The 24921-nt window shown below is 55.3% G+C and overlaps 1 protein-coding gene across 3 annotated transcripts in view; it reads left to right on the forward strand.

Annotated features, from left to right (window-relative positions):
• BCOR (BCL6 corepressor) overlaps positions 1-24921 on the forward strand; it is a 173474-nt gene that overhangs the window by 107475 nt on the left and 41078 nt on the right. Inside the window, exon 1 of one of the 3 annotated variants that reach the window (XM_073566009.1) lies at positions 17085-17729. The exons of 1 other annotated variant lie outside the window; for it this stretch is intronic. The gene's annotated coding sequence lies outside the window, so the exon portion shown is untranslated. Of the gene's footprint in view, positions 1-17084; positions 17730-24921 lie in introns of those variants that run through there. One more of the 3 variants, XM_073566006.1, reaches the window with a different exon arrangement.

The raw sequence follows: 24921 nt of genomic DNA on the forward strand, positions 1-24921 counted from the left end.
TGTGTTTTCGTTGTTGCGATGATGTAATGTCAACAGGTTGCATTACTGCTGCAACCAATCACTGAGCTCAGCAGTTCATCAGTATGACTGTCAATCGCTGCGGTCCGAGATCCACGGATGTCTGTATGAGCACTAAATGTTAATTTATTCCATCTGCAGAACGCACATAGGCAATAGCGGTCAGCTATACTTCGATATGCTTTTTTTTCCATATCACGGAACATTTGAGCAGACTTAATACATGAAAAAACGGCCATATCCTGTTCCAGGATTATGCTATTGAACTTGCTAGGAATTGATGCCTTAAGGCAGGGTTCCCCAACTCCAGTCCTCAAGGCCCACCAACAGATCATGTTTTCAGGATTTCCTTAGTATTGCTCAGGTGATAATTGCTTCACCTGTGCAATACAAAGGAAATCCTGAAAACATGACCTGTTGGTGGGCCTTGAGGACTGGAGTTGGGGAACCCTGCCTTAAGGGATTGTCTAATTAGAGACAATCCCTATTACATTGGAGCCATGGCGAGAATGAGATCCTGCTTCCCGCGCACAGCTTATTTTGCTTAGGGTAGCCTTTCGTGGCCAAATATATAATGCAAGGATGGCTCAAATCTGCCAAAGCCAGGATTGAGCTCCTATTTCCATTTTAGATTATTGAAAGGAGTCCCGAGTGGCGGACCCTCCCTCACACTATGATGTCCATAAGGACAGGAGTTGTCACTGCCTGAATAAAATTGAAATCTCGCTTTTGAAAGGGCCAGTACTAGACGGTGGTGTTCCTGCGGCCCAAATGGCAATGCAGCTCACAGATAGAGTCTCGGTACTGTAGACCCTCTACAGAATCTCTGCTATGCTGCTCTAATAAGATTCTCCTATAGATTCCCCCAGTTAGGCAGTGGGAATCCGGCTGTCAAGCAAAGTGACAGCAGAAGTCCCACCCCGTCTACAGAGCAGAGCGGAAAAGAATCTGCCGCTCTGTCAATGTCATGCCAGCAGAGGCAGCTGAATCACCGGCAGGAGCGGTCACAGACCGCTCTGTGCCAGGGATGAACGGCGCCGAGCACAACAGGCAGGTAAGTAGTAACTACCTGCCTGTTAGTGCATTTTTTGTTTTTCAGAAAGCCCCGGGTTTCACCCTTTAACCTCTGTGTTCAGAGATGCTAGGCAAGTGATTGATTCTCACTGCACCACTAGTATAGAGCAGGAAACCACTTTGCAAACGCGTTAGATCCAGGGTACACTACGTACGGCCTTAGGGGATCCCTAACCATCCAGTGACAGACATGCTTGTCTGCAGGCTGCTCTCATGTCTATTCTTCGTCTGAGAGATGGCACCCATCGCCCTGGTGTAGGGACATTTGGGAGCCTCATATCGGCACAATAGGAATCTCCTGACTCCTTTGTGGTACTCCAGAAGAGAAAATATAAGATGAATAGGTGGCCATGTGTGGGTGCAGCCATGGGAATAGTAAAAACCTGAATTTTCCAGCAAATCACATGGATCGGAACCTCTATTCTCTTTATAAGTGGGCGTTCTGGAAACCTCAGATAATCATGCCGTATATTTTTCTCTGTTATTAATGTCCTATATGGTATATACCCCTGTATGTTCTCTTGTGGCCCTGGATTTAGTTCATTGTGGCCTGTATGAGTCTCCCCCCCAACCTACTGGGCGATCTAGGCCGTTCTACCAGCTCTATGCCAATATTATACCCTGCGGCCTAAATACCCTCCTTTGCCTGCCAACAATACTTACCTGAAGGCCGGACGTCCTATATGCCGCTTAGGGTTAGAACTTGTAGTAGCTGTGTTTTGCCCAACATAGAAATGGCATATATTGTATAGAATGTATACATGTGTATCTATCTTGACATTTACGTGACTTTTTTTTACCTTTCTTCACAGTGACATTATGAATAAGACCCAGGCAGGGGTCACATATTCCTGCACCTTTTATGTCTGTGCTTACATCTGAGTTTCTTCACGTGAAATAAATTGCTTTCCTATGTAAAGGAGTGTGCAGTGACTTAGTACCTACGGCCGCATGAGCTCAGCATGACTGTCCCCAGCCTCTGCTGTTGTGGGGGGGACAGCCGTGCTGTATTGTACGTGCTCCCCAGGTTGGGCGCTTGTCTACGCTTTCTCTGGGCAATCACCGTGTCCACTTGGTTGCCTAGATGAGATTGGAAGCTGAATAAGGTGCTGTTCACATTACCGTAATAAGCATGTTAGTTATTTTGTACAAAATCTAGAACAAATACATTGTTGCTGTCAAGAATACCCTAAAACCTTGTCAGACCCCATTAAAGTTAACACTCACGTTACCCCCTGTATTAGTCAATGGTCCATGTTTACCTGTCAGATAGTGCCTGCCTCCACTATCTCTAAGGCTTAGTTCACACCACCGTATTTTTTGTCATCTGAAAAAATCTGTCCATTTATGCTAATCACGCTCTGCTCGGAGTTTCATCAGTGTGATACAATTTTCTCAGATGAAAAGATAGAAACAAAATATCTCCAGCTTCTCTGTTCTGTCTGTCAGTCCATAAAAATTGGACTGCATTCAGATGCCATCCGAGTGCGTGTTCGATTTTTTACACACTCATTGACTTTCATGGTTGAGTGCGATCCGAATATTGGATGCAAATTGGGCATGCTGCCTCTTTTTCCCAAACAGGCTCTGTCCAAGGAAAAAAGGGACATGTGCACAGCCCCATAGAATAACATTGGTCCGAGTGTGATCTGATGTTTGATCGGAGTGCACTTGTCTGCACGGACCCTAAGGCTTAGTTCACACAGCTGTATTTTCGGTTCTAGTGCTGTCCATCGGAATAATGCTATTTCATTGTACTGTTCGGGTGATTGGTTTTTGTTTTATGCTGTGACCAAATGCATGAAAAGAATGGGAACCCGCGCTATTCTGCGCCGTAGTGTGGATGATCGTCGCCTATTCAAGGCTATGGGCTCCCAAAGAATCAATGTGGCTCATCCTGATTGGTGCGGCTACACTGCGATCCGCACTGCTGGTGACAATGGGGCGCTCGTGCCACGGAGAGAGCTGCCCGGCCCCGCTCGCCATGTGCCGGACAGCGGGCACCGAGCACCCCGGCCAGCAGATCACAGCGGTCAGTCACTGGGAACTCACTTCTGGGCATGAAACATTCCAGGCTGCGCTACAGATTGGAGTGTCCCCTCATGGGCTCGTGGCACCGCCGTGGCCCCGGGGAGTGTGGGGCAGTGGCCCACAGCCCATCATGGATGGAAATAGTGGAGCTCGGTCCCAGTCTCCGGCACATCCTCCCGGGATGGAAGGAGCAGCCGCTTAATGGTGTCGGAGCCGGGCTCCGAGGTGGTTCTGAGCCTCAGGCTGCGCGCTCAGTGTGAGAGGGTTAACGGGAGCGCAGCGCTCATGTACAGAACAGGGAGAGGTGTTGGAAGCTTAGCTGCCTGCAGCTCTGGTGAGGACTCTGAGGCCATAGACAGTGGAAACTGGCGGCATGCCAGGCTGGAGAGGGAGGAGAGCGGCAAAGGAGGGCCCAGGCGGCGGAGAGCGAGATCGGCGGAGCACGGGGCTCACACAAAGGAGCGCACACCGCCTCCTCCTCCGTCACCACAGCCCGAGTCACCGGTGCAAAGTGCAAGCCGGAGACAGCGCCTGCTCTCCAGCCCCACTGCAGCGCCAATTATAGGGGCTACCAACCCCACTGCAGCGCCAACTATAGGGGCTACCACCCACACTGCAGCGCCAATTATAGGGGCTACCACCCACACTGCAACGCCAATTATAGGGGCCACCAACCCCACTGCAGCGCCAATAGTAGGGGCTACCAACCCCACTGCAGCGCCAATAGTAGGGGCTACCAACCCCACTGCAGCGCCAATAGTAGAGGCTACCAACCCCACTGCAGTACCAATAGTAGGGGCTACCAACCCCACTGCAGCGCCAATTATAGGGGCTACCAACCCCACTGCAGCGCCAATTATAGGGGCTACCAACCCCACTGCAGCGCCAATTATAGGGGTACCAACCCCACTGCAGCGCCAATTATAGGGGCTACCACCCACACTGCAACGCCAATTATAGGGGCCACCAACCCCACTGCAGCGCCAATTATAGGGGCTACCAACCCCACTGCAGCGCCAATAGTAGGGGCTACCAACCCCACTGCAGCGCCAATTGTAGGGGCTACCAACCCCACTGCAGTACCAATAGTAGGGGCTACCAACCCCACTGCAGCGCCAATTATAGGGGCTACCACCCACACTGCAGCGCCAATAGTAGGGGCTACCAACCCCACTGCAGCGCCAATTATAGGGGCTACCAACCCCACTGCAGTGCCAATAGTAGGGGCTACCAACCCCACTGCAGCGCCAATTATAGGGGCTACCAACCCCACTGCAGTGCCAATAGTAGGGGCTACCAACCCCACTGCAGCGCCAATTATAGGGGTACCAACCCCACTGCAGCGCCAATTATAGGGGCTACCAACCCCACTGCAACGCCAATTATAGGGGCCACCAACCCCACTGCAGCGCCAATTATAGGGGCTACCAACCCCACTGCAGCGCCAATAGTAGGGGCTACCAACCCCACTGCAGCGCCAATTGTAGGGGCTACCAACCCCACTGCAGTACCAATAGTAGGGGCTACCAACCCCACTGCAGCGCCAATTATAGGGGCTACCACCCACACTGCAGCGCCAATAGTAGGGGCTACCAACCCCACTGCAGCGCCAATTATAGGGGCTACCAACCCCACTGCAGTGCCAATAGTAGGGGCTACCAACCCCACTGCAGCGCCAATTATAGGGGCTACCACCCACACTGCAGCGCCAATTATAGGGGCCACCAACCCCACTGCAGCGCCAATTATAGGGGCTACCAACCCCACTGCAGCGCCAATTATAGGGGCTACCAACCCCACTGCAGCGCCAATTATAGGGGCTACCAACCCCACTGCAGCGCCAATAGTAGGGGCTACCAACCCCACTGCAGCGCCAATAGTAGGGGCTACCAACCCCACTGCAGCGCCAATTATAGGGGCTACCAACCCCACTGCAGCGCCAATTATAGGGGCTACCACCCACACTGCAGCGCCAATAGTAGGGGCTACCAACCCCACTGCAGCGCCAATTGTAGGGGCTACCAACCCCACTGCAGTACCAATAGTAGGGGCTACCAACCCCACTGCAGCGCCAATTATAGGGGCTACCTACCCCACTGCAGCGCCAACTATAGGGGCTACCACCCACACTGCAGCGCCAATTATAGGGGTACCAACCCCACTGCAGCGCCAATTATAGGGGCTACCACCCACACTGCAGCGCCAATTATAGGGGCCACCAACCCCACTGCAGCGCCAATTATAGGGGCTACCAACCCCACTGCAGCGCCAACAGTAGGGGCTACCACCCACACTGCAGCGCCAATTATAGGGGCCACCAACCCCACTGCAGTACCAATAGTAGGGGCTACCAACCCCACTGCAGCGCCAATTATAGGGGCTACCACCCACACTGCAGCGCCAATTATAGGGGCCACCAACCCCACTGCAGCGCCAATTATAGGGGCTACCAACCCCACTGCAGCGCCAATAGTAGGGGCTACCAACCCCACTGCAGCGCCAATAGTAGGGGCTACCAACCCCACTGCAGCGCCAATTATAGGGGCTACCACCCACACTGCAGCACCAATAGTAGGGGCTACCAACCCCACTGCAGCGCCAATTATAGGGGCTACCACCCACACTGCAGCGCCAATTATAGGGGCTACCACCCACACTGCAGCGCCAATAGTAGGGGCTACCAACCCCACTGCAGCGCCAATAGTAGGGGCTACCAACCCCACTGCAGCGCCAATAGTAGAGGCTACCAACCCCACTGCAGTACCAATAGTAGGGGCTACCAACCCCACTGCAGCGCCAATTATAGGGGCTACCAACCCCACTGCAGCGCCAATTATAGGGGCTACCAACCCCACTGCAGCGCCAATTATAGGGGTACCAACCCCACTGCAGCGCCAATTATAGGGGCTACCACCCACACTGCAACGCCAATTATAGGGGCCACCAACCCCACTGCAGCGCCAATTATAGGGGCTACCAACCCCACTGCAGCGCCAATAGTAGGGGCTACCAACCCCACTGCAGCGCCAATTGTAGGGGCTACCAACCCCACTGCAGTACCAATAGTAGGGGCTACCAACCCCACTGCAGCGCCAATTATAGGGGCTACCACCCACACTGCAGCGCCAATAGTAGGGGCTACCAACCCCACTGCAGCGCCAATTATAGGGGCTACCAACCCCACTGCAGTGCCAATAGTAGGGGCTACCAACCCCACTGCAGCGCCAATTATAGGGGCTACCAACCCCACTGCAGTGCCAATAGTAGGGGCTACCAACCCCACTGCAGCGCCAATTATAGGGGTACCAACCCCACTGCAGCGCCAATTATAGGGGCTACCAACCCCACTGCAACGCCAATTATAGGGGCCACCAACCCCACTGCAGCGCCAATTATAGGGGCTACCAACCCCACTGCAGCGCCAATAGTAGGGGCTACCAACCCCACTGCAGCGCCAATTGTAGGGGCTACCAACCCCACTGCAGTACCAATAGTAGGGGCTACCAACCCCACTGCAGCGCCAATTATAGGGGCTACCACCCACACTGCAGCGCCAATAGTAGGGGCTACCAACCCCACTGCAGCGCCAATTATAGGGGCTACCAACCCCACTGCAGTGCCAATAGTAGGGGCTACCAACCCCACTGCAGCGCCAATTATAGGGGCTACCACCCACACTGCAGCGCCAATTATAGGGGCCACCAACCCCACTGCAGCGCCAATTATAGGGGCTACCAACCCCACTGCAGCGCCAATTATAGGGGCTACCAACCCCACTGCAGCGCCAATTATAGGGGCTACCAACCCCACTGCAGCGCCAATAGTAGGGGCTACCAACCCCACTGCAGCGCCAATAGTAGGGGCTACCAACCCCACTGCAGCGCCAATTATAGGGGCTACCAACCCCACTGCAGCGCCAATTATAGGGGCTACCACCCACACTGCAGCGCCAATAGTAGGGGCTACCAACCCCACTGCAGCGCCAATTGTAGGGGCTACCAACCCCACTGCAGTACCAATAGTAGGGGCTACCAACCCCACTGCAGCGCCAATTATAGGGGCTACCTACCCCACTGCAGCGCCAACTATAGGGGCTACCACCCACACTGCAGCGCCAATTATAGGGGTACCAACCCCACTGCAGCGCCAATTATAGGGGCTACCACCCACACTGCAGCGCCAATTATAGGGGCCACCAACCCCACTGCAGCGCCAATTATAGGGGCTACCAACCCCACTGCAGCGCCAACAGTAGGGGCTACCACCCACACTGCAGCGCCAATTATAGGGGCCACCAACCCCACTGCAGTACCAATAGTAGGGGCTACCAACCCCACTGCAGCGCCAATTATAGGGGCTACCACCCACACTGCAGCGCCAATTATAGGGGCCACCAACCCCACTGCAGCGCCAATTATAGGGGCTACCAACCCCACTGCAGCGCCAATAGTAGGGGCTACCAACCCCACTGCAGCGCCAATAGTAGGGGCTACCAACCCCACTGCAGCGCCAATTATAGGGGCTACCACCCACACTGCAGCACCAATAGTAGGGGCTACCAACCCCACTGCAGCGCCAATTATAGGGGCTACCACCCACACTGCAGCGCCAATTATAGGGGCTACCACCCACACTGCAGCGCCAATAGTAGGGGCTACCAACCCCACTGCAGCGCCAATTATAGGGGCTACCAACCCCACTGCAGCGCCAATTATAGGGGCTACCAACCCCACTGCAGCGCCAATTATAGGGATTACCACCTACACTGCAGCGCCAATTATAGGGGCCACCAACCCCACTGCAGCGCCAATAGTAGGGGCTACCAACCCCACTGCAGCGCAAATTATAGGGGCTACCAACCCCACTGCAGCGCCAATTATAGGGGCTACCAACCCCACTGCAGCGCCAATTATAGGGGCTACCACCCACACTGCAGCGCCAATTATAGGGGCCACCAACCCCACTGCAGCGCCAATAGTAGGGGCTACCAACCCCACTGCAGCGCCAATAGTAGGGGCTACCAACCCCACTGCAGCGCCAATAGTAGGGGCTACCAACCCCACTGCAGCACCAATTATAGGGGTTACCAACCCCACTGCAGCGCCAATTATAGGGGTTACCACCCACACTGCAGCGCCAATTATAGGGGCCACCAACCCCACTGCAGCGCCAATAGTAGGGGCTACCAACCCCACTGCAGCGCCAATAGTAGGGGCTACCAACCCCACTGCAGCGCCAATTATAGGGGCTACCAACCCCACTGCAGCACCAATTATAGGGGTTACCAACCCCACTGCAGCGCCAATTATAGGGGCTACCACCCACACTGCAGCGCCAATTATAGGGGCCACCAACCCCACTGCAGCGCCAATTATAGGGGCTACCAACCCCACTGCAGCGCCAATTATAGGGGTTACCACCTACACTGCAGCGCCAATTATAGGGGCCACCAACCCCACTGCAGCGCCAATAGTAGGGGCTACCAACCCTACTGCAGCGCCAATTATAGGGGCCACCAACCCCATTGCAGTGCAAATTATAGGGGCTACCAACCCCACTGCAGCGCCAATTATAGGGGCTACCAACCCCACTGCAGCGCCAATTATAGGGGCTACCACCCACACTGCAGCGCCAATTATAGGGGCCACCAACCCCACTGCAGCGCCAATTATAGGGGCTACCAACCCCACTGCAGCGCCAATTATAGGGGCTACCAACCCCACTGCAGCGCCAATAGTAGGGGCTACCAACCCCACTGCAGCGCCAATAGTAGGGGCTACCAACCCCAATGCAGCGCCAATAGTAGGGGCTACCAACCCCACTGCAGCGCCAATAGTAGGGGCTACCAACCCCACTGCAGCGCCAATTATAGGGGCTACCAACCCCACTGCAGCACCAATTATAGGGGTTACCAACCCCACTGCAGCGCCAATTATAGGGGCTACCACCCACACTGCAGCGCCAATTATAGGGGCCACCAACCCCACTGCAGCGCCAATTATAGGGGCTACCAACCCCACTGCAGCGCCAATTATAGGGGTTACCACCTACACTGCAGCGCCAATTATAGGGGCTACCAACCCCACTGCAGCGCCAATTATAGGGGCTACCACCCACACTGCAGCGCCAATTATAGGGGCCACCAACCCCATTGCAGCGCAAATTATAGGGGCTACCAACCCCACTGCAGCGCCAATTATAGGGGCCACCAACCCCACTGCAGCGCCAATTATAGGGGCTACCACCCACACTGCAGCGTCAATTATAGGGGCCACCAACCCCACTGCAGCGCCAATTATAGGGTCTACCAACCCCATTGCAGCGCAAATTATAGGGGCTACCAACCCCACTGCAGCGCCAATTATAGGGGCTACCACCCACACTGCAGCGTTAATTAAAGGGGCCACCAACCCCACTGCAGCGCCAATTATAGGGGCTACCAACCCCACTGCAGCGCCAATTATAGGGGCTACCAACCCCACTGCAGCGCCAATTATAGGGGCTATCAACCCCACTGCAGCGCCAATTATAGGGGCCACCAACCCCACTGCAGCGCCAATTATAGGGGCTACCAACCCCACTGCAGCGCCAATTATAGGGGCTACCACCCACACTGCAGCGCCAATAGTAGGGGCCACCATCCCCACTGCAGTACCAATAGTAGGGGCCACCAACCCCACTGCAGCACCAACAGTAGGGGCCTCCATCCCCACTGCAGCGTCAATAGTAGGGGCCACCAACCCCACTGCAGCGCCAATAGTAGGGGCCACCATCCCCACGGCAGCACCAATAGTAGGGGCCACCATCCCCACTGCAGCGCCAATTATAGGGGCTACCAACCCCACTGCAGCATCAATAGTAGGGGCCACCAACCCCACTGCAGCACCAATAGTAGGGACCACCATCCCCACAGCAGCACCAATAGTAGGGGCCACCATCCCCACTGCAGCGCCAATTATAGGGGCCACCAACCCCACTGCAGCGCCAATTATAGGGGCTACCAACCCCACTGCAGCGCCAATTATAGGGGCTACCAACCCCACTGCAGCGCCAATTATAGGGGCCACCAACCCCACTGCAGCGCCAATTATAGGGGCTACCAACCCCACTGCAGCGCCAATTATAGGGGCTACCAACCCCACTGCAGCTCTAATTATAGGGGCTTCCATCTGTACTGCAGCACCAATTAATAGGGGCTTCCACATATAATGCAGTACCAACTATTAGGCCGGCGTCACACTAGAGAGGAATACGGACGAGTGAGAGGTGTTAAAAAAACGCATTGCACACGGACCAATGATTCTCTATGGGGTAGCTCCAATCAGCCGTATTTTTCTCTCGTATTTTCTACGGTTCGTGCCAATCGCAGCATGCTGCAATTGTCAGCATATTATGACCGTAGTACGCCAATGCAAGGCTATGGGTGCGCAAAAAAAAAGCATTACACACGGACCACCCGTGTGACTTGCGAGAAATACGCAAGACTTCTCCTGGTGACAGGAAATTGGCCAATCCATCATCGGGAAGCTTAAACATGCAAATGAGCTCAAAAAGCGCTCCAGACATCCAGGAAGTACGCCTCCACGGAGTACAGCATCATGGCACCCTACCAGAATCTGAATGTGGAGCTGCTAATTGTTCTTGTGCCGGATCGCCCGGAATTATGGGACCAACAGGATGCACATTATGCCGACCGGACAAGAAAGGAGGCTGCATGGAGGCGCATATGTCGCAAAATGTTCCCTGATTTTGGTGATCGGCCACGTGAGGAGCAGCAGCACATAAGTATGTGCACATAAATTATGTACAGTCATATGTTAAAGTTTGGGCACCCCTATTAATGTGAACCTTTTTTCTTTATAACAATTTTAGTTTTTGCAACAGCTATTTCAGTTTCATATATCTAATAACTGATGGACTCAGTTATATTTCTGGATTCAAATGAGGTTTATTGTACTAACAGAAAATATGCAATCTGCATTTAAACAAAATTTGACCGGTGCAAAAGTATGGGCACCTCAACATAAAAGTGACATTAATATTTCGTAGATCCTCCTTTTGCAAAAATAACAGCCTCTAGTCGCTTCCTTTAGCTATTAATGAGTTCCTGGATGAAGGTATTTGTGACCATTCCTGTTTACAAAACAATTCCAGTTCAGTTAAGTTTGATGGTCGCCGAGCATGGACAGCCCGCTTCAAATCATCCCACAGATGTTCAATGATATTCAGGTCTGGGGACTGGGATGGCCATTCCAGAACATTGTAATTGTTCCTCTGCATGAATTCCACAATCACTACGTGATATTCAGTACATATTACACATAACATTCTGGTCTGTAAGTTTATATATCTGGAATAAGATGAGGGCATTAAACTTCGGACCAAATAATAAACATACTTTGGGCAACACATCATGAACATAGAGAATGTGGTTGTGTAGTACATACCGTATTGTGAGTAGAAGTCGCTCCTCTGCAGGTATAGCTTTGCGCATCCTTGTGTCCTGAAAGGTTATCCCAGGGCGCACTGTCTCCAAGAGTCGATCAAATGTGGCAATGCTCATGCAAGTTTTTGTAAAATTTTTCCGGATGATCCCGCAGAGAAGAATGGAGGGGCTGAAAATGACCTCTTGTGAGTCGTTGCCTCAAAAGTGGATGTACCCACATGCGTCTCCTCCTCCGCGGATCCACTATCACTGGGTATGGCTGGCCAAAGCGCCTGGACAAAACCCAGTTGAAGAGAACATGGTCTGTTGGGGTGAACTGAAGTGTGTCAGACATGTTTGCTAACAACAAGCAAGACCCCCACACAAGCAGAGCACCAAAATGGGAAGATTGGAGGCTGCCACCTGATGTTGAGGCAATAAATAGGGTTGGTGCTGATGATTTAAATTTTGTGCAGGCCTCAAAACCGTTAAATGCAAGCCTGCGAGAAAAAAAACGGGATTCGGATGCCATACGGATTACATACGGATGCTTACATGAGAAAAATATGCGGCCACACCCTGACAACGGATGACATACGGAGCACTATTGAGAGACCATTTATGCGTATTACGGACGTAAAATACGGTCCGAATTTTTCTACCTTGTGTGTGACTCCAGCCTTAGGGTTTTACACCTATACTGCAACATCAATCGTTAGGGGTTTACATCCATTATAGTGCAGCAGGGATAATTAAGCAGCAATGATTATCAGGGGCTTCCATGTATGACAGTGCAGCAAGGATTATTAGGGCTGAGGGCATTAGGGTATGTTCACACGTATGCGTTTTTTGCGGTTTTACCAAATAAAATACTTTAAAAAACGCTTAAAAGAAGCATCCCATTCATTTTAATGAATTCCGCACTTTTTGTGCATATTGATGCGTTTTTTCCCGCAGGGATTATCAGGACTGCTGTGTATTATGGTATAGCAGGGATTATCAAGGCTGCTGTGTATTACGGTACAGCAGGGATTATCAAGGCTGCTGTGTATTACGGTACAGCAGGGATTATCAGGGCTGCCGTGTATTACGGTACAGCAGGGATTATCAGGGCTGCCGTGTATTACGGTACAGCAGGGATTATCAGGGCTGCCGTGTATTACGGTACGGCAGGGATTATCAGGGCTGCCGTGTATTATGGTATAGCAGGGATTATCAAGGCTGCTGTGTATTACGGTACAGCAGGGATTATCAGGGCTGCCGTGTATTACGGTACAGCAGGGATTATCAGGGCTGCCGTGTATTACGGTACAGCAGGGATTTTCAGGGGCTGCAGTGTATTACGGTACAGCAGGGATTATCAGGGCTGCAGTGTATTACGGTATAGCAGGGATTATCAGGGCTGCTGTGTATTACGGTACAGCAAGGATTATCAGGGGCTGCAGTGTATTACGGTACAGCGGGGATTATCAGGGCTGCAGTGTATTACGGTACAGCGGGGATTATCAGGGCTGCAGTGTATTACGATAGTATTACGGTACAGCGGGGATTATCAGGGCTGCAGTGTATTACGGTACAGCGGGGATTATCAGGGCTGCAGTGTATTACGGTACAGCGGGGATTATCAGGGGCTGCCGTGTATTACGGTACAGCAGGGATTATCAGGGCTGCAGTGTATTACGGTTCAGCACTGATTATCAGGGGCTGCAGTGTATTACGCTACAGCAGGGATTATCAGGGCTGCAGTGTATTACGGTTCAGCAGGGATTATCAGGGCTGCTGTGTATTATGGTACAGCAGGGATTACGGTACAGCAGGGATTATCAGGGCTGCCTCATCTCGGTATAATCTGCCGTGTAATAGTCGGGGTATTAGGCTGCTTTCACACATCAGGTTTTTTCTGACAGGCAAGAGTCGGCTATTTGTTAAAAAACCGAATCCGGCGAAAGCTGCTGCTGGATCCAGTTTTCTCTTATTGAATTGTATAAGCGCTGGATCGTGCCGCATGTGCTTCCGTTTCTTCCGATTTTCGCCGGATCCAGCTAAATGTTTCACTCTGGCTTCTGGAAAAAATGTCTCTAGTAACGTTTTTTGTCTGCGGTGAAAAACAGGACAGCGCTTTCGCTTTTTTGCTATAATGGAAGCCTGTGGGCGAGGGAATGCGCTGGATCCGGAAAAAGATGTATCCGGCCACCGGATCCGTTTTTTTAAGTCTGCGCATGCTCAGATCCAATTGGCCAGCCCCCAGGAAACATATAAACCTGCTAGACGGATCTGGCAGGAAAACGGATCCGTTTCTTCAGTTCTTCAAAATTTACGCCGGATCCAGTTTTTTAACAAATAGATGGATCCTGCCTGTTGGAAAAAACCTGATGTGTGAAAGTAGCCTTAGGCCAGGTTCACATAGCGTTAACACAGCCTGTTCAACGCATAGCATTGACGGGCTGCGTTAACGCTATAGCATAACGAGATATGCGTTATGCTATACCTCTTGCGCTGATGCTTCATCAGCGCTGGCGGTGACAGAGCCTCAGACGCTGTAGCCCGCGTACGAGGCTCCGTCAGTGAATGACGGCACGTCGCGAACGCGTGCCGCTTTACGGCATACGTTGCGATGCGCCACATAATAGGGGTCTATGGCAGCGTTAATGGACTGCCATAACGCAGTGTGACCCCGGCCTTAGGATAATAATTCCCATCCGCTGTCTGGTGACGGATTGCTCACGGACTGTCCAGTCCGTACAATAGAAGGCACATTCCGGACTGCGCCTGCCAATCACTGAGCTCCAGGAAAGATACACAACGATCCATGGAAGTGATCGGGCGATTGATGAAGATCCAGCAGAACGTAGCAGGTGTAGAGAGACGGAACGGAATGATCACTGACAAGTGTCCGCTCCTCTCCGTGGGAAAGCTGGGTGACAGCTCCTATAGCCTCCGATGCTGGTCCTATTACCGCGATCCTTCACACAACCTTCCCAAGTACAATGTCATACAGGGAGCGGGCACCGGGCTGTACCGGCTGCACACTGACACTGCTCTTGCGGGGTACATGGCTCATCGCAGGGCGAGCTGTCTGCACGGCTCAGATCATGTGCTAATAATCTTACACCAGTAATGACCATGTGGAGCTGTGCCCGGCTCAGTACTAGGCTCAGTGTCGGTGCCGGGCTCAGTACTGGGCTCAGTGCCAGTGTCGGGCTCAGTGTCGGTGCCGGGCTCAGTACTGGGCTCAGTGCCAGTGTCGGGCTCAGTGTCGGTGCCGGGCTCAGTACTGGGCTCAGTGCCGGTGTCGGGCTCAGTGTTGGTGCCAGGCTCAGTACTGGGCTCAGTGTCGGTGCCGGGCTCAGTACTGGGCTCAGTGTCGGTGCAGGGCTCAGTACTGGGCTCAGTGTCGATGCCGGGCTCAGTGTCGGTGCCGGGCTCAGTACTGGGCTCAGTGTCGATGCCGGGCTCAGTACTGGGCTCAGTGCCAGTGTCGGGCTCAGTGTCGGTGCCGGGCTCAGTACTGGTGCCAGGCTCAGTACTGGGCTCAGTGTCGGTGCCGGGCTCAGTACTGGGCTCAGTGTCGGGCTCAGTGTTGGTGCCAGGCACAGTACTGGGCTCAGTGTCGGTGCAGGGCTCAGTACTGGGCTCAGTGTCGGTGCCGGGCTCAGTACTGGGCTCAGTGTCGGTGCCGGGCTCAGTACTGGGCTCAGTGTCGGTGCCGGGCTCAGTACTGGGCTCAGTGTCGGTGCCGGGCTCAGTACTGGGCTCAGTGTCGATGCCGGGCTCAGTACTGGCCTCAGTGTCGATGCCGGGCTCAGTACTGGGCTCAGTGCCAGTGTCGGGCTCAGTGTCGGTGCCGGGCTCAGTACTGGTGCCAGGCTCAGTACTGGGCTCAGTGTCGGGCTCAGTGTTGGTGCCAGGCTCAGTACTGGGCTCAGTGTCGGTACAGGGCTCAGTACTGGGCTCAGTGTCGGTGCCGGGCTCAGTACTGGGCTCAGTGTCGATGCCGGGCTCAGTACTGGGCTCAGTGTCGATGCCGGGCTCAGTACTGGGCTCAGTGTCGATGCCGGGCTCAGTACTGGGCTCAGTGTCGGTGCCGGGCTCAGTACTGGGCTCAGTGCCGGTTGCCAGGCTCCGTACTGGGCTCAGTGTCGGTTGCTGGGCTCAGTACTGGGCTCGGTGCCGGGCTCCTCAGTAGGCAGTGCTTCTCTGCACACCAGGATATTGCAGCCTGGGAGTGCGCAGCGAGCGCAGGTTTCCTTTCTTCTGCCTCGTCTCTCGGGGAGCGCTTGTATTCGGGTATATACGGTATTCTCCGCGTTCACATTCTCGAGTCTCGGAGCAGCGAGGAAGTTCAAGGATTGTGCGAATGCAAATTGCGCTGTAGCGATCTCCGCGGATCGGGGGCACAGTGTATGGCCTGTGGAGGGCTCACGTTTGGCAGGAAGGCCAGCAGCCCGGAGATGAGTCTCATCGCTCGTAAGGCTGAGGAGCCGTATCTCCAGCCATCGCAGTCAATATTCCTGCAATTATTAATATTCCTGTGAAAACGCAGCTAGGCTCCATTATCAGTGATGGGGGCTGCATCTGGGGGAAACCGGCGGATCTGAACAGAGCCCGAGGACAGTCGGGTCTTTTAGGGCTCGTCCAGAGCAGCCTGTTACCTGCCGTGTGCTGCACTGGTGCCGATGGGCGATCTCTCTGAGGGCCAGCTGGTTTTCACATGACATCCCTACCTGTAATAGTTAATGGAGCCAATCACATGCGTCCGGAAAACAGCGGAGACGTGACCCTCCGAGCAAAACCGGCAATGAAAGTCAATGGGCCGCAATCGGATGGCATCTGAGAGCACACAGATGAATGGCAGGGCAGCCTTCCATGTGTGACCCCTGCGGTAGTTACAAGCCTTTGGCCCCTTCAGGCTCAATATTGGCAGCGGTCCTGGCAGCCAGAAATAATTTCATACCCTGGCAGTGCCCATGTGAGAGCGCGTGCCCCCGGTGATGGTGCATCTCTAGCACCAGAGCTGGAGTCCTTAGCTATGGGTGGTCGTGCTTCCGCCCCCACAGATCTGATCGGACAGAAGCAGCGCCACAATGACTGGCTGCAGCGGTGCCGTGCAGAACGGAGGCCATACCACCCACGAGTTTCCCAAGTGACGCAGACACGAGGCCCCAGCGGATCCACGAGCACAGGCACGAGAAGCAGTGCCACACGGCGCTGCGTGGAACAATTCCGCCACGTGAAAATTCGAGCTGTAAACGATCGCCCCGATATGTGCACCGTGACGTGTCCTGCGTGGGACTGGTGGAGGCAGCGTGACAAGAGATCATATGTGACCTGTATGGCCTGCTCTCATCGGAGGGGTCAGCCCCGGTATCTCGGGGTCACATACGGCCGCTGTGCGGGGGGACACGGAGACAGGTGATAGGCCCCCGTCTCCGCTCCTGACCGCTAGCTCTGCCGGGGGCACCTGTCCCGGCCGCCGCGCAGAGGCTCCACAGGCAGCGCTTCCAGCGAGGATGGAAAGCATTAGCGCAGCCCTCCGCGCCGTAATGAGGACATGATGGGGAGACAGGCAGGAAGAGCGGGGGATGGGTGGAGGTAATTGCCGCCTGTCTGGGGAGTGTCAGCGGGACATCACGTAGAGCGGCGCACACGGCCGGCTGCCCGGCGCTGTCACACTGTGGGCGCACGTGTGGAGCATTGTTAGCGCCCTCGGTGCGGCTCCTGCCCCGGGCTTCCCCTCCGCCAGCACCACAGCCGCCGCCGCTCCCCCAGCTGACACCGGGGGAGGAAGCAGGGGGGAGGGGCTGGCGCGGCTCCTGCTGCCGCCTCCCACCGCTCATCTTTCTTCTTTCCTGGGGGCTTCGGAGATTGACCTCGCTAACCCACCCCCACCCAGCCAGGCAGCAGCAGCGCCTCCTCCTCCTCCCGGGGAGGGACGGATCACTCCCGGCTCCGCTGTGCGCACCAGCCTGCAAATAACAATAATAAACTTTAGTGCGTCCGCTGCGCGTCTGGAGAGCAGCGCGGAGACCGGGCTCTGCCGGCGGATCTGCTCCGGGACGTGCCCTTATGTGGCAGGATGCTGCGGATGGACTGCCTTATTCTCCCCGGGATTTACAAGGAGGATCAGTGCCGGACACGGACCTCTGCTGCCTGAGGCTGCGCTGCGAGGACGGCACCGCAGGTAGGCACCGGGGGTCGCGGGGCGGCGGTGTAAGCCCGGGAGGTAGACCCCATTGTCTGCCGCCGATCGCTGCCTGCTGGGGATCGCTGGCACATCGCGCTGTGATCCGTGCGGCGCTCACTGGTGTCTGTGGGAAGTTTCCCTTTCTGGGTGCTCACCACTGATCTATCGCAGCGATCTGGTCGTATTGATCGTGACTCACGATGCATTCTGTGCAGGTTGCTGCGTGTCATTGATCGCCACGCTGTGAGATCGGGAGGGGGACGGGTAATTCTGGATGTCGGGGAAGGTCCCGGGTGTCGCATCCTGTGAGATGATGTGAGGGGCAATGCTGACCGTCCGGTGTATGGAGTGCTGCGCGATGTGTCTGCCGCTGGCGCCCGGTCATGGTAGCCGAGAGCTGGCTTTGTCTCGGGGTCGCAGCACTGACAGCTCCGGTGATGAGTGAGGACACCGGGCGCCTCCTCCGCTAATGTGTGACCCCGGTCTCCGGCGGAGGCTCCCGCGGCGCCGCTGATTGCAGCACGGCATCATTAATCTCGGAGACAGCGGAGCCTCCGCCGAGCTGAATTATTAACAAGGAGTAATGGCAGGCTGCTCCGGGCAGCGAGGGGTTAAGCGTCTGCCCCGGGGAAGCTGCCGGTATAATCCCGGGAGCAGGATGTGTCGGGGATTAGGAGTGAAGTGTCGCGCTGCGGCGATCACCTGAGGACTCCGTTCTGCCGTCACGCAGCTCCCGGGGCACGGCCGGGGCTGATCGGGTTAATGAGTGATGGATGGCGGCGCGGAATCGGCCGGTTTTCCGGCGTTGTTGGTTGCACTTTTGACCTCGGGTCCCGGGGTCCGCACACGTCTCCGGGGTCTTGTTTGTTAATGAGACGTCGGTGTCTCCGGTCGGGCGCCAGTCTCCGTCCTGTAATTAGCGCTGCTGCGCGCGGAGCCGCGGCGGCTGTAAAACACTAATTGCCCCGTTTTATGGCCGCTGTGACCTTCTTTATACGGCGCTCGTTATGTGTGGAGCGCCGCGGAGCTCCTGTCAGCTGCTCCCGAGCGGTGCGAGCCTCTCACCGAGGGCCGGCCTGAGCAGACAGTATGCCCCGGGATCATTACCGGCCAGCAGCCGCTCTATCTCCCGTTCTGCCCGGTCTCCGCGCCTGTGAGAATCACGGCACAGACGGCGGACATTGCGCCTGGCAGACTCTGCTGCTCCCCGCTGTGGCCCTCACAACCCGCACTGCTGCCTGAGGGCGCCCTGCCATCCCGCCGCGGAGACGACACGGGACGTGACCTGCGGGGATGCAGCGGCGCGTGTCCCGTGGAGTTACCGATCACCAGGCTGCTCCGGGACTTCACGGCTCGCTCGGCCGGACACCGGCATCACCCCCAGCGAGCCCGTGCTCCGTCTGCCGGGAACCTTTGTCCCGGTTATTTCCTCTGCGTGACAGGCCGCCGACATTTCCTGTTATTCAGGTCGCAGCAGTTGAAGTATTGCGGCCATGTACCGGGTGGCGATTATACACGGGACCTGACCGGAGACCCCGCATACACGGCCGGGCCCGGAGACCCCGCATACACGGCCGGGCCCTGAGACCCCGCATACACGGGACCTGCCCGGAGACCCCGCATACACGGGACCTGCCCGGAGACCCCGCATACACGGGACCTGCCCGGAGACCCCGCATACACGGGACCTGCCCGGAGACCCCGCATACACGGGACCTGCCCGGAGACCCCGCATACACGGGACCTGCCCGGAGACCCCGCATACACGGGACCTGCCCGGAGACCCCGCATACACGGGACCTGACCGGAGACCCCGCATACACGGGACCTGCCCGGAGACCCCGCATACACGGCCGGGCCCGGAGACCCCGCATACACGGCCGGGCCCTGAGACCCCGCATACACGGGACCTGCCCGGAGACCCCGCATACACGGCCGGCCCTGACCGGAGACCCCGCATACACGGCCGGGCCCTGAGACCCCGCATACACGGGACCTGCCCGGAGACCCCGCATACACGGCCGGGCCCTGAGACCCCGCATACACGGGACCTGACCGGAGACCCCGCATACACGGCCGGGCCCTTTGTATTTACACGCGTGTTTTGTGCCTGATTTTCATGGCTAGAATCCCACGGTGTATGCTTGTGGGGTGTATTGGCGACATGTCCCATCTTGTGCTGGGCCACAGATTACAATAAGTTCCAGTCACACCTCAGCGGTTGTTCTCATGCGCAAGAAAACTGTCCGAGTCTCCTCCGTGGGTTTATCAGGTTCCTCACAGTTTGGTCAGTTTATTACCAGAAAGGCTCCGCGTGCGCGTCCTTCCGAGACCTGCCCACTATGGCGTCTCCCGGCAGACGGCACGGAGATGGCACAGAGACCGGACAGTGACTGCAAACAGAAGGGACACAGACTAGACAGAGACGGACAGGCTTCAGAGAGACGGCATCCGCGGCTTCTCTCAGGACCGTCCACTTGCATTGGAGCGATAGCTCCCAGACGGACAGCCGGTCTCTGCGCCACACGCGGGAGCAGCCCCGGAGTGTCACCGGTGCCGTTACATCTGGGCACCGCCTGGAGAGACCTTGGCACAGAACTCCCGTGTGAATGAGGCCTTATGCCATCGGCGGCACACTGACTGCGCCGCTCATGGTGGCAGTCTGTGACCCTTGTTATGGATCCCCATTAGAAGTGGTTGGAGGGTGGTACTAGCTGGCATTGGTGACCACCTGGCTCATCCGGTTATAAAGATGGCAAACTGTGTATTACATTTCTCATGTAACAAGCGGAGGCCACACGGATGTAGGAGCGGACACTTAGCGCCAATGTGCAGGGGAAGCTGTGATGTATTTCTTTGCTATGTGATCACTCACAGACGTGTGACCGAGGCCTTTGTGTCGGGTTTGGTATTGGGGTCTTTCTTCTTCAGTTTTCTCCCCAGTCAATCTTAGAATGTTGTTTTCAAGCAGAAACGCCTCGAGAACGGACGTGGCGCTGCTTCTACTCCTCCAGGAGATCCCAGCACCAGTGAGCTGTATAGGAAGGATGTGCAGACATCATTGGGCTGTGTTCACACACAGGCTTTTCACATGGATTTTGGAATCAATACTGCACTGAAATCCACAAAAAACCTACATTAATCCAAGTATAAACACCTGTTGCGCAGATAAGGGTCTGTTCACACGGAGTCTCTGCTGCATTTGTGACTTTGAGGAGGATTTGGCGTCTCTCACATGTTTTTGCTCAAAATCTGAACTTCTCAGTATGAACAATCCGCTACATGTGAATTATTGAGGCGTTTCTGCCCGACACAGAGCCCCAGATGTGACCTCTGAATCCATAGAAGCAGAGAAATTGCCCAACACTCACCATAATAATTCAGATTCAGGGATGCTTCATGCTGGTATGAGCTGTGATCTCCTGCGGACGCTGATCGTACTTGTGTGCCTCAGGGATAAGCTGTGATCTCCTGGGGACACTGATCGTACTTGTGTGCCTCAGGGATAAGCTGTGATCTCCTGGGGACGCTGATCGTACTTGTGTGCCTCAGGGATAAGCTGTGATCTCCTGCGGACGCTGATCGTACTTGTGTGCCTGTATGAGCTGTGATCTCCTGCGGACGCTAATCGTACTTGTGTGCCTGTATGAGCTGTGATCTCCTGCGGACACTGATCGTACTTGTGTGCCTCAGGGATAAGCTGTGATCTCCTGCGGACGCTGATCGTACTTGTGTGCCTGTATGAGCTGTGATCTCCTGCGGACGCTAATCGTACTTGTGTGCCTGTATGAGCTGTGATCTCCTGCGGACACTGATCGTACTTGTGTGCCTCAGGGATAAGCTGTGATCTCCTGCGGACGCTGATCGTACTTGTGTGCTTGTATAAGCTGTGATCTCCTGCGGACGCTGATCGTACTTGTGTGCCTCAGGGATAAGCTGTGATCTCCTGCGGACGCTGATCGTACTTGTGTGCCTCAGGGATAAGATGTGATCTCCTGCGGACGCTGATCGTACTTGTGTGCCTCAGGGATAAGCTGTGACCTCCTGCGGACGCTGATCGTACTTGTGTGCCTGTATGAGCTGTGATCTCCTGCGGACGCTGATCGTACTTGTGTGCCTCAGGGATAAGCTGTGATCTCCTGCGGACGCTGATCGTACTTGTGTGCCTCAGGGATAAGCTGTGACCTCCTGCGGACGCTGATCGTACTTGTGTGCCTGTATGAGCTGTGATCTCCTGCGGACACTGATCGTACTTGTGTGCCTCAGGGATAAGCTGTGATCTCCTGCGGACGCTGATCGTACTTGTGTGCCTCAGGGATAAGCTGTGACCTCCTGCGGACGCTGATCGTACTTGTGTGCCTCAGGGATAAGCTGTGACCTCCTGCGGACGCTGATCGTACTTGTGTGCCTCAGGGATAAGCTGTGACCTCCTGCGGACGCTGATCGTACTTGTGTGCCTGTATGAGCTGTGATCTCCTGCGGACACTGATCGTACTTGTGTGCCTCAGGGATAAGCTGTGATCTCCTGCGGATGCTGATCGTACTTGTGTGCCTCAGGGATAAGCTGTGACCTCCTGCGGACGCTGATCGTACTTGTGTGCCTCAGGGATAAGCTGTGACCTCCTGCGGACGCTGATCGTACTTGTGTGCCTCAGGGATAAGCTGTGATCTCCTGCGGACGCTGATCGTACTTGTGTGCCTGTATGAGCTGTGATCTCCTGCGGACGCTGATCGTACTTGTGTGCCTCAGGGATAAGCTGTGATCTCCTGCGGACGCTGATCGTACTTGTGTGCCTCAGGGATAAGCTGTGACCTCCTGCGGACGCTGATCGTACTTGTGTGCCTGTATGAGCTGTGATCTCAGGCGGACGCTGGTCCTATGTGTGTGCGTCACTTTGATGGGGCGCAGACATGTGATGACTTCCAGATGCCGCCGTCCTTCGTCTGGGGCGCAGGAGAGCACAGACAGCCCCCTAGCTCTGGAGTTCATTAGCTCGCGGCGGCCGTGTGTGAGCGCTACGTTTGGCGTCGCAGTGATGAGCGTCCCCGCGCAGCGCACAGTGTACCGTGCCGGCCAATTCCACGGTGTAGTCAGAGCCTGGCACGTACGGGTGACATGTCGCCTTTCTGGCAGCGCTCCGTGTCCTGAACACTAGACCTGCTGGAGCAAGTCCGCGCATAGTTTGGCTCCAGTGCATCATCGCGCCCGTAATGCGCTCATTGTATGGCAGCAGCTGTTCCCCCGCCCGGCGCTGCCATGTGTCCCCCGGGCACTATCCGTGAGAGAGGGGAACACACGTCCCAGCGGCTGATGGAGAGTGAGCAGCGGCTTCCCAGGTCCGGGCTCTGCCCCACACTGGTCTGGGAGAGGTCAGGCCGCACAGTACGAGCAATGGCTGGCACATAAAGGGTGTATCAGCGCTCCGGCCGCTGCGGAGTCACAGAGTTGCTGTCTGAGCGGAGCCTGTATTCTCGGCACGAGCTGTGCGCCGCCATGTGCGCGCCCTCCGGTGCCGGATCCCAGCGGATCGTTATCTCTTGTGTCTGCCACATAACGGAGCGATCAGTGGCGATCGTCAGAGCCTGTGCAGATGGCGTGTGTGGCCCAGAACGAATGACACCTGGGTGATCGGGGACACACTGCGTTAGTGCTGCGGTTCTTGTCTTGAGTCCCCTTTGTTGCGGGGTCCATTCATTGCGTACTTGGTGCTCTTTAGTATCTGTGCACAGTGCCTGCACTTATTCTTGCCGGTTTTATACACATAATGTGGAAGCGCAACTAAAAAGCCAGAGCAGCGATGTCACTCCGGACTTAGGCTGAGTGCAGACGGAGGTTTGAGCCCTGCGGATTTTTCCGTGCAGAATGGAAGAAATCCGCAGGTCAAATGACCTGCATTTTTCCTGCGGATTTCTTCCATTTTTGTGCGGTTTTCCATCGCGGTTTTCCCCCTGCGGATTTGGTGACAGGGGAGATGGAAAACCGCACAAAAGAAGTAACATGCTGCGGATTTTGTACCGCGGGAAAACTGCGCGGAAAAATCTGCAGTGTCTGCACAGCGGTTTTTTTTTTTTTTTACATTGATTTTAAGGCTACCGTACATCACAATGCAGAAATGCAACGTTTCTGCGCGGTAAAATCCGCTGCGGAACCGCTGCAAATCTGCATCGTGTGCACACAGCCTTAGGGCTCATACTTGTGAGAGACTCGCAGGATTCTTGTAGGAGTCTCTCGCATGAAAACCCGGCACTGGGACCGGAGCACTCAGCTGCATAGAAGTACATGTAGCCGCACGCTGCGGTCCGAGTGCGGTGGCAGTGCCGGGTTTTCACGCGAGAGTCTCTGAGCCCTCAGGGTGTGTGCACAGGTTGTGGATTTGGCCCTGCGGAGCCGCCGCGGTTTCCATGCAGTGTACAGTACCATGTAAGCCTATGGAAAACCAAATCCGCTGTGCACATGCTGCGGAACATTCCGCACAGATTGCCTGCGGTTTATTTTCCGCATGTCAATTGTTTTTGCGGATCTGCAGCTGCGGTTTCCATTCTGGAATCTCTCTCTCTCTCCAGAATCACAAGGGACAAACTTTACAACAAATCCGCACAGCCAAAACGCAATAGAATCCGCATCCAATCCGCTGGGAAAAACGTGCGTTTTCTGCCAGATGTGGATTCTCTGAAGAAAAATCTGCACCTAATGGGAGCAGATCCGCTCCAGCCACCGGCACCATAGGCCAAGCTGTGGAGTCCGCGTGGTTACGGCCCGTGGCTACAGAAAACGCATCCACTAGACATAGTTCACAAGCACCAAATACGCACCGTGGGACCCCACTAGGAATTGCTTTGGGGTGTGTATAAGCAGAGGTGACGTTTATTAAAGCTGCACTCGGCAAGAACCGGCCCATGTGAATATAGTGACCAGTGTCTGCTATTTTATTTCTACAAAAAAAACCCCAACAACCTGCAGAAAATCAGAGGCGCAGCCGAGCCCCGATCTGTCCTGTGCAGAGCCATTGACTGATCACAGGGCCACTACATGTAGAGCGTTACACTGAGGAGATGGGCTACACCAGGTGCTCCGCCATCAGTGGGGGCTACCCCGGGTGCTCTGCCGGCAGTGGGGGCTACCCCGGGTGCTCTGCCGGCAGTGGGGGCTACCCCGGGTGCTCCGCCATCAGTGGGGGCTACATCGGGT

Source organism: Dendrobates tinctorius, unplaced genomic scaffold (genome assembly GCF_039654945.1).
Source record: "Dendrobates tinctorius isolate UK_male_01 unplaced genomic scaffold, ASM3965494v1 ptg000016l, whole genome shotgun sequence".
NCBI lineage: Eukaryota > Metazoa > Chordata > Amphibia > Anura > Dendrobatidae > Dendrobates > Dendrobates tinctorius.